This window comes from Pongo pygmaeus, chromosome 11 (assembly GCF_028885625.2).
Source record: "Pongo pygmaeus isolate AG05252 chromosome 11, NHGRI_mPonPyg2-v2.0_pri, whole genome shotgun sequence".
Classification (NCBI taxonomy): domain Eukaryota; kingdom Metazoa; phylum Chordata; class Mammalia; order Primates; family Hominidae; genus Pongo; species Pongo pygmaeus.
Window position 1 is genome coordinate 73,741,934 of NC_072384.2, and position 12,365 is coordinate 73,754,298.

The 12,365-nt window shown below is 37.5% G+C and overlaps 1 protein-coding gene across 2 annotated transcripts in view; it reads right to left on the bottom strand.

Moving 5' to 3' along the window:
* OLA1 (Obg like ATPase 1) overlaps window positions 1-12,365 on the bottom strand; it is a 174,221-nt gene that overhangs the window by 51,847 nt on the left and 110,009 nt on the right. The gene's annotated exons all lie outside the window — the stretch shown is intronic.

Consider the following 12,365-nt stretch of genomic DNA (forward strand, 5'->3'; position numbering starts at 1 on the left):
TAGCAGGGGTTCCCTACCACCCTGAAACTGTACATAAAGTTCCATTTATGTGCCTTTGAGGGAAGATGGCACATAACTTTCAAATGCTTTCCAAAGGGATCCATAATCCAAAAATCCAAGAACCATGGCTGTTAGTGACTCTGACGGCAATACTCAAATGTCCCAACAACAGCTAATTAAGTAAATGTTCTAGGTCCAGGGACTCCCAGACCAGAGGTTGAGACACTGACCCAAAACATGCTTTAGCCAGACCCTGCACTGAAAATTTCTCTATCCTGTCCAATACTGTACTGATAAAAATTCTACATTTTATAATGTTTATCTAACAAATTCCAGTTAAAATCATAATAGGGATGTTGGAGAATATTATATATTAAATATATCATTATTCTAAAAGAACTACTTGCTTGAGGGTAAAAAAAATGTTTAGGGAGAAAAATATGGGACTTGTCCTACTAGATATTAAAATAAACCATAAAACTATAGTAATTAGAATAGTATGACACTGGCACAAAAAGACAGAGACAGATTAGAAACAATCTAAAAAGCCAGGCATGGTGGCTCATGCTTGTAATCCCAGCATTTTGGGAGGCTGAGGCAGGAGGCTGGCTTGAGGCTAGGAGTTTGAGACCATCTTGGGCAACACAGTGAGACCCCATCTCTACAAAAAATAAAAAAATAAAAAGTTAACTGGGCGTGGTGGTGTGTGTCTGTAGTTCCAGCTACTCAAGAGGCTGAGGTTGAGGGGGGTATTGCTTGAGTCCAGTATGAGGCTGCAGCAAACTACGATCACGCCATGCACTCCAGCCTGGGCGACAGAGCGAGACCCTGTCTCCAAAAAAAAATGAAAGAAATAAACTTTTATTATTATTATTATTTTTTTTTTAAAGAAAATCTAGGCCGGGCACAGTGGCTCATGCCTATAATCCTAACACTTTGGGAAGCCAAGGCAGGTGGATCACCTGAGGTCAGGAGTTTGAGACCAGCTTGGCCAACATAGTGAAACTCCATCTCCACTAAAATAAATAAATAAATAAATAAATTAGCTAGATGTGGTGACAGGCACCTGTAATCCCATCTACTCGGGAGGCTGAGGCAGTAGAATCACTTGAACCCGGGAGGTAGATGTTGCAGTGAGCCGAGATTGCACCATTGCATTCCAGCCTGGGGGACAAGAGCAAAACTTGTCTCAAAAATAAAAAATAAAAAAAATAAAGAAAATCTAAAAAGCCATTAATTGGAGATTTGCTAATTAAGTTATGGGGCACTGATACAACAGAACACTTTGTAGTCATTACGATGAGATATATCTATATGTACATTTGCATGGGAAAATGTCCAAAATATACTGCTAAGTGAGAACAGCAGGTTTAGAACAATGGAATATGGTTAAGAATATGGATTTTGGCCATATTCCTCAAGATCTGAGTTTAAGTCCTGGTTCTAACACTTTCTGGCTGAGTAATTTTGGGGAAGTTACCTAACCTCTCTCAGCTTGTTTCTGTAAAACTGTATAACTCCAATAAAATACGGCGATTGTGAAAATAAAACAAGAAAATACATGTAAAACAACTGGCAAGTTCTAGGCACACAGTAAATACTCAATAAATAATAATATTTATGGAGCTGGGTGCAGTGGCTCACGCCTGTAATCTCAGCACTTTGGGAGGCCGAGGCAGGTGGATCACGAGGTCAGGAGATCGATACCATCCTGGCTAACAAGGTGAAACCCCGTCTCTACTAAAAATACAAAAAATTAGCCAGGCGTGGTGGCAGGTGCCTGTAGTCCCAGCTACTCGGGAGGCTGAGGCAGGAGAATGGTGTGAACCCGGGAGGCGGAGCTTGCAGTGAGCCAAGATGGTGCCACTGCACTCCAGCCTGGGCAACACAGTGAGACTCCGTCTCAAAAAATAAATAAATAAATAAATAATATTTATGGCAGAATGCATAGTGTGATTCCATTTATGGTTTTGAAACTATATATAATATATATAAATAGACATACTCAAATAATGAAACTGGTTAGATAACACACTAAATAATTAGCAATAGAAATCTCTAGAAGATTAGATGCCAGACAGCTTTTCCCTTTCTGCCATCTTTTTAAAACTACAACATTTAAAAAAAATTTTAACCAATAAATATCACTGTTATAATAGGAAAAAAAAAAGGTATATTCACAGGGTAAGGGGAGAGGGGAAACTTCATCTATTCTCTGCCCACCATCTGTAATCCTAAAATTTGATGGCTAAATGGATAGACTTGGTGGTTTATCAGGGTGACTCACTCTTATTCTGTAATAATTATAACTTCCAAGTTATACTTACCTTCAGGAAAACCTGCCACCACAATTCTAATGCTGATATCCAGATGAGCTGACTTATGCTGGTTAGGTAGCTTTAACAAAGACAGCCAACAGTGCACTCAGACTACAAGAATTAGGGCAAGGCTTCCAGTTCAAAACAGTCGCTAGAAGTCCACTAATACAGCATCCTCCAACTATTCCCTTTAAACACCCAAAATTGAAGAAAAAAAATCAAACTAAGCTTTCTCTTATAAAATAGACCTCCACTGTGTATTCTATTAATGATGTTTGGGATCTCTCTGAATCACAGTATTAAGCATTTGTTGTTCTACTAGATAAATGCTGCTATTTATGGAGGCAGGAGTACTGATCCCTAGACAACATCTTTCTATATACCTGAATGACTGAAACTCCCAGAAAAGGATTGGGCAATAATGAACAGAACTAGCAGTAATGCTCTACATGACTATGCGTGTACGGGGGTGAGGGGGACCCCCCCCAAGAATTAACACAATAGGCTAATTCTAGCAATAACCTTGGTAGAATACATGCTGCCAATTGTAGGTTTTCAGTTATATGATTCACTGAAGTAGATAGTAAGACCACCCCCTGAATATAATGTTCCTGGCCCCTGTCTACAATAAAGTGGCAACCAAAATGGACACCAATTTACTTCTGAGGCATAGATCTCAGCAAAGGATCTGGCCATTAGTAAAGAGAAGAAGGCGACTGTCCCTATGATTCCTGAAAATAAGTTTGAATGCATTTTACCATGTTTGAGGAAGGGTCTGGAGGTTGTGGGGAAGCCAACAAATCTGATTTTAATAAAAGGAATACTGATAATTTACGGAAAGTAGAGTCATAGAAAAAACACATCTTTAAAAATGACTGAGAAACAAAAAAACCTCAATGAATTATTTGGCATACTTAGTAGAATGCAAAAAGATAAGAACATCTATACAATAGGAGCAGATGAACTGACTTATGCTGGTTAGGTAGCTTTAACAAAGACAGCCAACAATGCACTCGAGGTCACAAAAAGAGAACAGTGAGGTTAGAAAAAAATGGATGAGATATATCTAGAGAGTTGATAAAAGTACAAATATTTTTAATGAAACCAAAATCAAAGTAGGAAAATAAAAGTCCAATCTGGAGACACGACTGATATGGCAGAAGATAATCAATGGTCTATAGGTCAAACTTGAGAAGGGAATACACTGAAGTACAACATACACTCAGTATAACATATCTAAGTGTCCAAATGAACTACCAGAGAATGAACATGTCTGTAATTACCACCCTGATCAACATATAGAAGATTATTAGTAGTACAGTTACAATGTTCCACCCCTCTTCAAAGATAATCACTACTTCTGGCTTCTTTGCATCACAAATTAGCCTGTTACTGAAACTTATAGAAATAATCACATAATATATATTACTTTGCGTCTGGCTTCTTCTGCTCAATATTATTTGTGAATTCATCCATGTCATTCCATGTAGCAGTATTGTGTTTTTCTCTGCGGTATAATATTTCACTGTAGGAATATTGCACAATTTATACATTCTACTGTTAATGGACATCTAGGCTGTTTACACTTTAAGGCTATTAGGAATAAAGTTGCTATAAACATTCTTGTACATATATTTTGGTAAATTTGTGCATGCATTTCTCTTGAGTATATACCTAAGACTGGAATTGCTTGGTTGTAGGTCAGGCATTTATCCAAACTTCATACATATTGCTAATAAATTTTCAAAAGCAGATGTACTAATTTACACTCCCGTCAGCACTGTATGACAATTTCATTTGCTTCACATTCTTCCCAACACTTGGTATTGTCAGTCTTATTAATTTATGGCAAGTGTATGGCATCTCACCATAGTCTGAATTTGCATTTCTGTGGTGATTAATGAGGAACTTCTTCTTTTGTGAAGTACTTGTTGAAGTCTCTGCATATTTTTCTATCAGGCTGTCTTTTTCTTATTTATTTGTAGGAATTCTTCGTTAGATGCTGCAAATATCTTCTTTCTCTGAGGAATGGTCTTTTATGTTCATGAAAGAGATTCACCTATAATTTTTCTCTCTTACATTGTAAGATTTTGGTATGAGGACTATTCTGACCTCACACAAGTTTTTCCTCTTTTTCTACTGTATGGAAGAGTGTGATTGAGACTTTACATGTATAGTAAAGTCATCTGGGTCAGTCTTTATAGTAAGGTTTAAAATTATGAGTTCAATTTCTTCAATAGATATAAGACTATTTACATTTTTTATTTCTTTTTACACTCATTTTCTTAGGCAGTCCTTTAAATTTGCCCGTCTCATATATTTTTCAAAATCATTGCCATAAATTGCTTATAATATCCTCTTAGTAGCCTATTGATGTCTACAGAATCTACAGTAACACATTTTCATTCATAATGCTAGTTTCGCTTTTCTTTTTCTCCCTTCACTAGTCTTGCTAAGAATTTATATTTTACTAGTGTTTTCAAATGACGAACTTTTGGCCTTTTTGATCCTTTTTATTACATGCTTCTTTCCTATTTCATTAATATTTACTTTCATCTTAATTGTTTCCCTTTATCTAATTTCTCTGGGTTCCTTTTATTGTTCTTTTTCTAACTCCTTCAGAATACTTTCAGATCACTGATTTCACCTTTCCTTATTTTGAGACATATACATTTATGACTAAATTTATAGAACTTGAGTTTATACATTAGAAAATAACAAATTTTGATATATTGCATGTTCATTATCATAAACTATTTCCTTTCCATAGTGACTTCTTCTTTGAAACATGACATCTTTTAGAATTATACTGTTTAACTTCCAGACATTTAGACAATTTCTAGTAATCTTCCAATTAGTGACTGCTAAGTGTAATTCCATAGCGTTCAGGTAATATATTCTTTATGACTTCAATAATTTGAAATTTGTTTAATTGTTTTATAGCCAATGAAATGGTCAATTTTGGTAAATGTTCCATTTGTACTTGAAAAGAATGTACTTTCTACTGTTGTTGGGTGCAGTATCCTATATATGTCAATTAGGTCAAATTCCTTGAGTTGTTTAAATCTTCTATATTCTTTACTAAAATTCTGTCTGCTTATTCTATCAATTACTAAAAGTATTAAGATTTTCTTTTACTACTACAGTTTTTGTTTTGTTTTGTCTTTCAATCCTGCCACTTTTTGCACTATGTGTTTTGAGGTTATATTATTATGCATATACAAACTTAAGTTATTGTGCCTCCTGGTATACTGAACATTTGGCATTATGAAATGCCCCTTTTAACTCCTTTAAAGTCTACTTTGATATCGTATACTACACTAACTTTTTTGTTGTTGTTAGGGCTTGCACAGTGTATATTTCTCCATTCTTTGCTTTCAACTTTTCTGCATCTTCAACTTACAATGGTTCGTTCAATTTAAGATTTTTTACTTTACTGGGACATAACCTCACTGTAAGTCAAGGAGAATTTGGACCTATGATGGTTTAGGTTATGACTTCCGGGTTTTATGATGGGTTTACTGGGGTATTAGTGCTTTTTGTTTTGACATACAATATTTTCTTTTCTTTTTGAGACACAGACTCACTCTCTTACCCAGGCTGGAATGCAGTGGCGCAACCTCGACTCACTGCAACCTCCGCCTCTCAGGTTCAAGCCATTCTCGTGCCTCGGCCTTCCAAGTAGCTGGGATTACAGGCATGTGCCAGAACGCCCAACTGATTTTTGTATTTTTAGTAGAGACAGGGTTATGCCATGTTGTTTTCTTGGCCTCAAGCAATCCACCCACCTCAGCCTCCCAAAGTACTGGGATTACAGGCGTGAGCCACTGCACCAGGCTGACATACAATATTTTCAACTTATGATGTAACCCCAACGTAAGTCCAGGAGCATCTGTATTTAAGGTGTGTTTCTTGTAAGCAGCAGAGAGGTGGACTTTTAAAATCCAATCTGACATTCTTTGTCTTTTTTAATTTTTAAAAAATGTATTGGAGTAAAATACATAAAATATAAAATTAGCCATCTGAACATAATCTAGTACTAAAGCATTTCATACACTCACAATGTTATGCAAACCACCTCTATCTAGATCCAAAACATTTCCATCACTCCAGAATAAAGTAATGTATTGATTAAGCAGTTTCTACCCATTATTCCTTCCCCTAGTCTCTGACAACCACCAATATGCAGTTCTGTCTCTATGGATTTACCTATTCTGAACACTTCATATATATGGAATCATTCACGATGCGACCTTTTGTGCCTGGCTTCTTTCACATGGCATAATGTTTTTGAGGCTCATGCACATTGTAGTATCAGTACTTCATTCCTTTTTGGCTGTTATGAATATTGCCACTATGAACATACATGCACATATATTGTTTGAGTAACTGTGTTGGGTATATATCCAGAAGTAGAATTGCTAGTTCATATGGTAAGTCTATAATTAACTTTTAGAGAAACTGTCAAACTCATTTTTTTTCTTTCCCCAGAGAAAGTAAATTTCTTTGAAGTTTTATTTTTAACTGACACATAATAACTGTATATGTTTATGGGGCACAGTGTGATGTTTTGATACACGTATACTTTGTGTAATGATAAATCGGGGTATTAAGCATATTCATCACCTCATACATTTATCATTACTTTGTAGTAAGAACATTCTTCTAGTTATTTCGAAATATAATCTTTGTCTTTTATTGCAGTATTATAATATTTTTACTCCACTACCCTCTCTTACCCTTTTCGTATTATTGTCATGTATTTTAACTGAACTCTATACATTAAAACATGTTATCATTATTGTTTTGTTTTTGCTTTTTATTTTGAAAAAATTTTAAACTTACAGAAAAGCTGTAAGAATAATAAAGGCACAAAGTTCCAGTATGAAACGATGAAAAAAGTTCTGAAAATATACAGGGGTAATGGTTGTACAATATTATAAATGTACTTAATGCTAGTGAATTGTACACTTAAAATGGTTAATGGTATATTTTATGTTATGTATAGTTTACCACAATAAAAAAGTTGTTTTTAAGGAACAGGGAACTTTGCTTTAGGCTATGTCTTGAAGAATGCCTAAGAAATGGGAATGGGGCCGGGCGCCATAGCTCATGCCTGTAATCCCAGCACTTTGGGAGGCTGAGGCCGGCGGATCACAAGGTCAGGAGATTGAGACCATCCTGGCTAACATGGTGAAACCTCGTCTCTACTAAAAATACAAAACTTAGCCGGGCGTGGTGGCGGGCGCCTGTAGTCCCAGCTACTCAGGAGGCTGAGGCAGGAGACTGGCATGAACCCGGGTGGCGGAGTTAGCAGTGAGCCAAGATCGTGCCACTGCACTCCAGCCTGGGGGACAGAGCAAGACTCCGCCTCAAAAAAAAAAAAAAAAAAAGAAAGAAAAGAAATGGGAATGGAAGAGCACCAAACAGGTAAAGTTCTGGTAAATGACCTCATGTAAAATCAGTACATTTAAAGTCCTACGTTCACTGTCAGGAGAGTTGAGAAAAAAGTAATAGTAAGCCAGGCAAACCCAAATCACAAAGAACTTTGTGAGCCATGGCCTTTATGTTGGCACTATCCCATAGGAAATAGGTAATTTAATCAAGGGAATAACATGATTAGATCTTCATTTTGTATTTGTGGAAAACAAGAGCAAGCTACAGACAAAAAGATCAGTTAAACCGCAAAAATAAATTAAACATAAGTGAAGCTCAAACCAAATAAGTAGTAATAAAAGCAGGAGGAAGAAAGAGGTATGGGGAATATTCAAGAGATAAAATCAACAGGATGAGATGTAGATGGTACAAAAGAGGAAGGAGTCACAGATACAGCTTTTCTGTTAAACAATTTGGTTCAATTAACTAGAGATTATGAGGACTGAGAGTTCAGCCTTACCAAAAATTAGTATCATGTTCTTTTAGAAATGATCTCTTTAAGTCATATATGATAGACCTGAAAGGACACACAACAGTCTAAAGAGAAGAAAGAGGTGACTGTGAAGATAAAAGGAGGAAGAATATATTTTTATAGTACAACCTCCTCAGAGATACTGCAGGTTTAGTTCCAATACAGTGAGTATCGCTATAAAGCAAGTAAAAGTGAGTGCAATAAAGTGAGTATCGCTATAAAGCAAGTCACACAAATTTTTGTTTTCTAGTAAGCGTAAGAGTTATGCTTAACCTATATTGTAGTCTATTAAGTGTGCAATAGCATGTCTACAAAAACAATGTACAAATGTTAATTTAAAAATATTTTTACTAAAAAATGCTAATGATCATCTCCGCTTTCAGTGAGTTGTAATCTTTTTGCTGGTGGAGGGTCTTGCCTTAATGCTGATGGCTGCTGACTAATCAGGGTAGTGGTTGCTAAAGGTTGGGTGGCTGTGACAATTCCTTAAAATGTGAAAACAACGAAGTTTGCCATATCAATCAACTCTTCCTTTCACAAAAAAATTTCCCTGTGACATGCAATGCCATTTCATAGCATTTTACCCACATTTCAACTTCTCTCAAAACTGAAGCCAATCCTCTCAAACCCCACCACTGCTTTACCAACTAAGTGTATGTGATATTCTAACTCCTTTGTTGTCATTTCAACAATATTCACAGCATCTTCACCAGCAGTAGATGCCATCTCAAGAAACCACTTTCTTTGCTCATCCATAACAGGCAACTTCTCATCCATTCAAGTTTTATCATGAGATTACAGCAGTTCCATCATGTCTTCAGGTTCCACATCTACATCTAGTTCTCTTGCTGTTTCCACCACATCTGCAGTTACTTCCTCCACTGAAGTCTTGAGCCTCTCAAAGTCATCCATGTGGGTCTGGAATCAACTCATCCCAAACCCCTATTAATGTTGATGTTTTGACCTCTCATGAATCATGAATATTCTTTTTTTTTTTTTTTCCCTGAGACGAGTCTTGGTCTGTAACCCAGGCTGTAGTACAGTGATGTCATGGCTCACTGCAACCTCAGCCTCCCAGGTTCAAACAATTCTCCTGCCTCAGCCTCTCGAGTAGCTAGGATTACAGGCATATGCTGCCACGCCTGGCTAATTTTTTTGTTTTTTTTGTATTTTTAGTAGAGACAGGGTTTCACCATGTTGGCCAGGCTGGTCTTGAACTCCTGACCTCGTGATCTACCCTCCTTGGCCTCCCAAAGTGCTGGGATTACAGGCATGAGCCACCACGCCCAGCCATGAATATTCATCTAGAATGGTGAATCCTTTCCAAAAGGTTTTCAATTTATTTTGCCCAGATCCATCAGATAAATCACTACCTATGATAGCTACAGTCTTATGAAATGTATTTCTTAAATAATAAGATATGAACATCAAAATTATTCCTTGATCTATGGGCTGCAGAATGGATGTTGTCTTAGCAGGCATGAAAACAACATTAACCTCCTAGCACATCTCCATCAGAGCTCTTGAATGATCAGGTACTTTGTCAATGAGCAGTAGGTCTCAATGAAAGGAATTGTTTTTTCTGAGCAGCAGGTCTCAACAGTGGGCTTAAAATATTCAGTGAACCATGCTGTAAACAGATGTGCTGTCATCCAGGTTTTGTTGTTCCACTTATACAGCACAGGCAGAATAGATTTAGTATAACTCGCAAAGGCTCTAGGATTTTCAGAATGGTAATGAGCATTGGTTTCAACTTAAAGTCACCAACCGCATTAGCCCTTAACAAGGGAGTCAGCACATCCTTTGAAGCCAGGCATTGACTTCTCTTCTCAAGCAATTAAAGTCCTAGATGGCCTCTTCTTCCAAGGCTGTTTTGTCGACATTGAACATCTGTTGTTTTCATTGTCTTCATCAATGATCTTAGTCAGACCTTCTGGAGAACTTGCTGCAGCTTCTATATTAGCACTTGCTGCTTCACCTTGCAGTTTTATGTTAGGGCTATGGCTTCTTTTCTTACACCACATGAAACAACCTCTGTAAGCTTCCAACTTTGCTCCTGCAGCTTCCTCACCTCTCTCAGTTTTCTAACTCTAGAATTAAAGAGAGTTAGGACCTTGGTCTGGACTAGTCCTTCACTTAAAGGAATATTGTGGATAGTTTGATCTTCTATCAAGAACGCTAAAACTTTCTCCATATTAGCCAGGCATGGTGGTACACACCTATAATCCCAGCTACTTGGGAGGCTGAGGCAAGAGGATCACTTAAGCCCAGGGGTTTGGAACCAGCCTGGGCAACACAGTGAGACACCATGTCAAAACAAAACAAAACAAAACAAAAAATCCCTTTCTCCATATCAGCAATAAAGCTGTTTTGCTTTCTTCTCATTCGTGTGTTCTCTGGAGGAGCACTTTTAATTTCCTTCAAGAACTTTTCCTTTGCATTCACAACTTGGCGAACGTGGTGCAAAAGACCTGGCTTTCAGCCTATCTTAGCTGTCAACATGCCTTCCTCACTAAGCTTAATCATTTCTAGCTTTTGATTTAAAATGAGAGATGTGGCTCTTCCTTTCATTTGAACACTTAGAAGCCATCGTAGGGGTATTATTAATATTTGGCCCAATTTCAATGTTGTGTCTCAGGGAACACAGACAACCCCAGAGAGGGAGAGAGATGGGAAATGGCCAGTAGGTGGAGCAATCAGAGCACACCCAACATTTATCGACTAAGTTTGCTGTCTTCTATGTGCATCGTTCATGGCTCCCTAAAGCAGTTATAACAGGAACATCAAAGATCACCAGTCAAAGACCACTTTAACAGATACAATAATAACAAAAAGGTTTGAAATCTTGTAAGAATTACCAAAATGTGACACAGAGACACAAAGGGAGCACATGCTGTTGGAAAAATGGCATTGAGTTGCTCAACACAGTGTTGCCACAAACCTTCAATCTGTAAAACAACAACAAAGCCCCCCAAAACCCACAATATCTGTGGAACCGAATAAAGTGAAGGCCAATAAAATGAAGTATGCCTGTATGCTCCTCTGAATCTTTCAATGTTCATTAAAAACAAATACCTTAAATATTTCAAAAGTTATGTTAATACCAGTTTTAAAAATTGCCTTAAGAATATAATAAGAAATCTGATAATAGCTACATATTACTGAGGACATTAATTTTTTACTCAGATGTTTTCAGAAAAAAAGACTCATTAATTATAATTTCTGATAGTCTTTAGTTCCTCAATTAGCTAATTATTAGTTCTATGAATATTTTCTAAGTATAATGCTTTCCAAATAATTGATACAAAATAAATTGTTCCTTAAGGCCTCCTAACTTCATTTTTCAAATTTCATTTTTCCAAATGGGATGTACATACACTTAAATAGATTTAAAATTAACCTTGATCTTGATGACTTGGTATTATAGATTGAATCCCATCCCAGATACTCAGAAAGTGAACTTATTTGGGAATTAATTAAGATGAAGCCATACTTAGAGGAAGGTGGGCCTTTAAGCCAATATGACTTGTGTCCTTATAAGAAGAGGGAAATTTGGACAGAGACACACAGGAAAGGTGGCCATGTGAAGACTAAGGCCTCGAGATTGGAGTTCTGCTGTCACAAGGCAAGGGACACCTGGAGCTACCAGAAGCTAGAACTTCTCTCCCAGAGAGGCTTCAGAGAGAGCATGGCCCTGCCAACACCCTGACCTCAGACTTCTCATCCTCCAGAACCGGGAAAGAAGACATTGTTGTTTAAAGTCATCCTGTTCATGGTGCTTGTTACAGCAACCCTAGGAAATGAACACACTTGGCTGATACCAAGAGAAAATGCTTATCCCACTCCTGCCTTCTTTATTTAGTGCCTGGGTTTTACTTCAGACAGCAAGACTCACTATAAAAGGTGTATCTTGGCTGGGCACAGTGGCTCACGCCTGTAATTCCAGCACTCTGGGAGGCCGAGCTGGGCGGATCACGAGGTCAGGAGTTTGAGACCAGCCTGGCCAATACAGTGAAACCCCGTCTCTACTAAAAATACAAAAATTAGCCAGGTGTGGTGGCATGCACCTATAGTCTCAGCTACTCAGGAGGCTGAGGCAGAAGAATCACTTCAACCAGGGAGGCGGAGGTTGCAGTGAG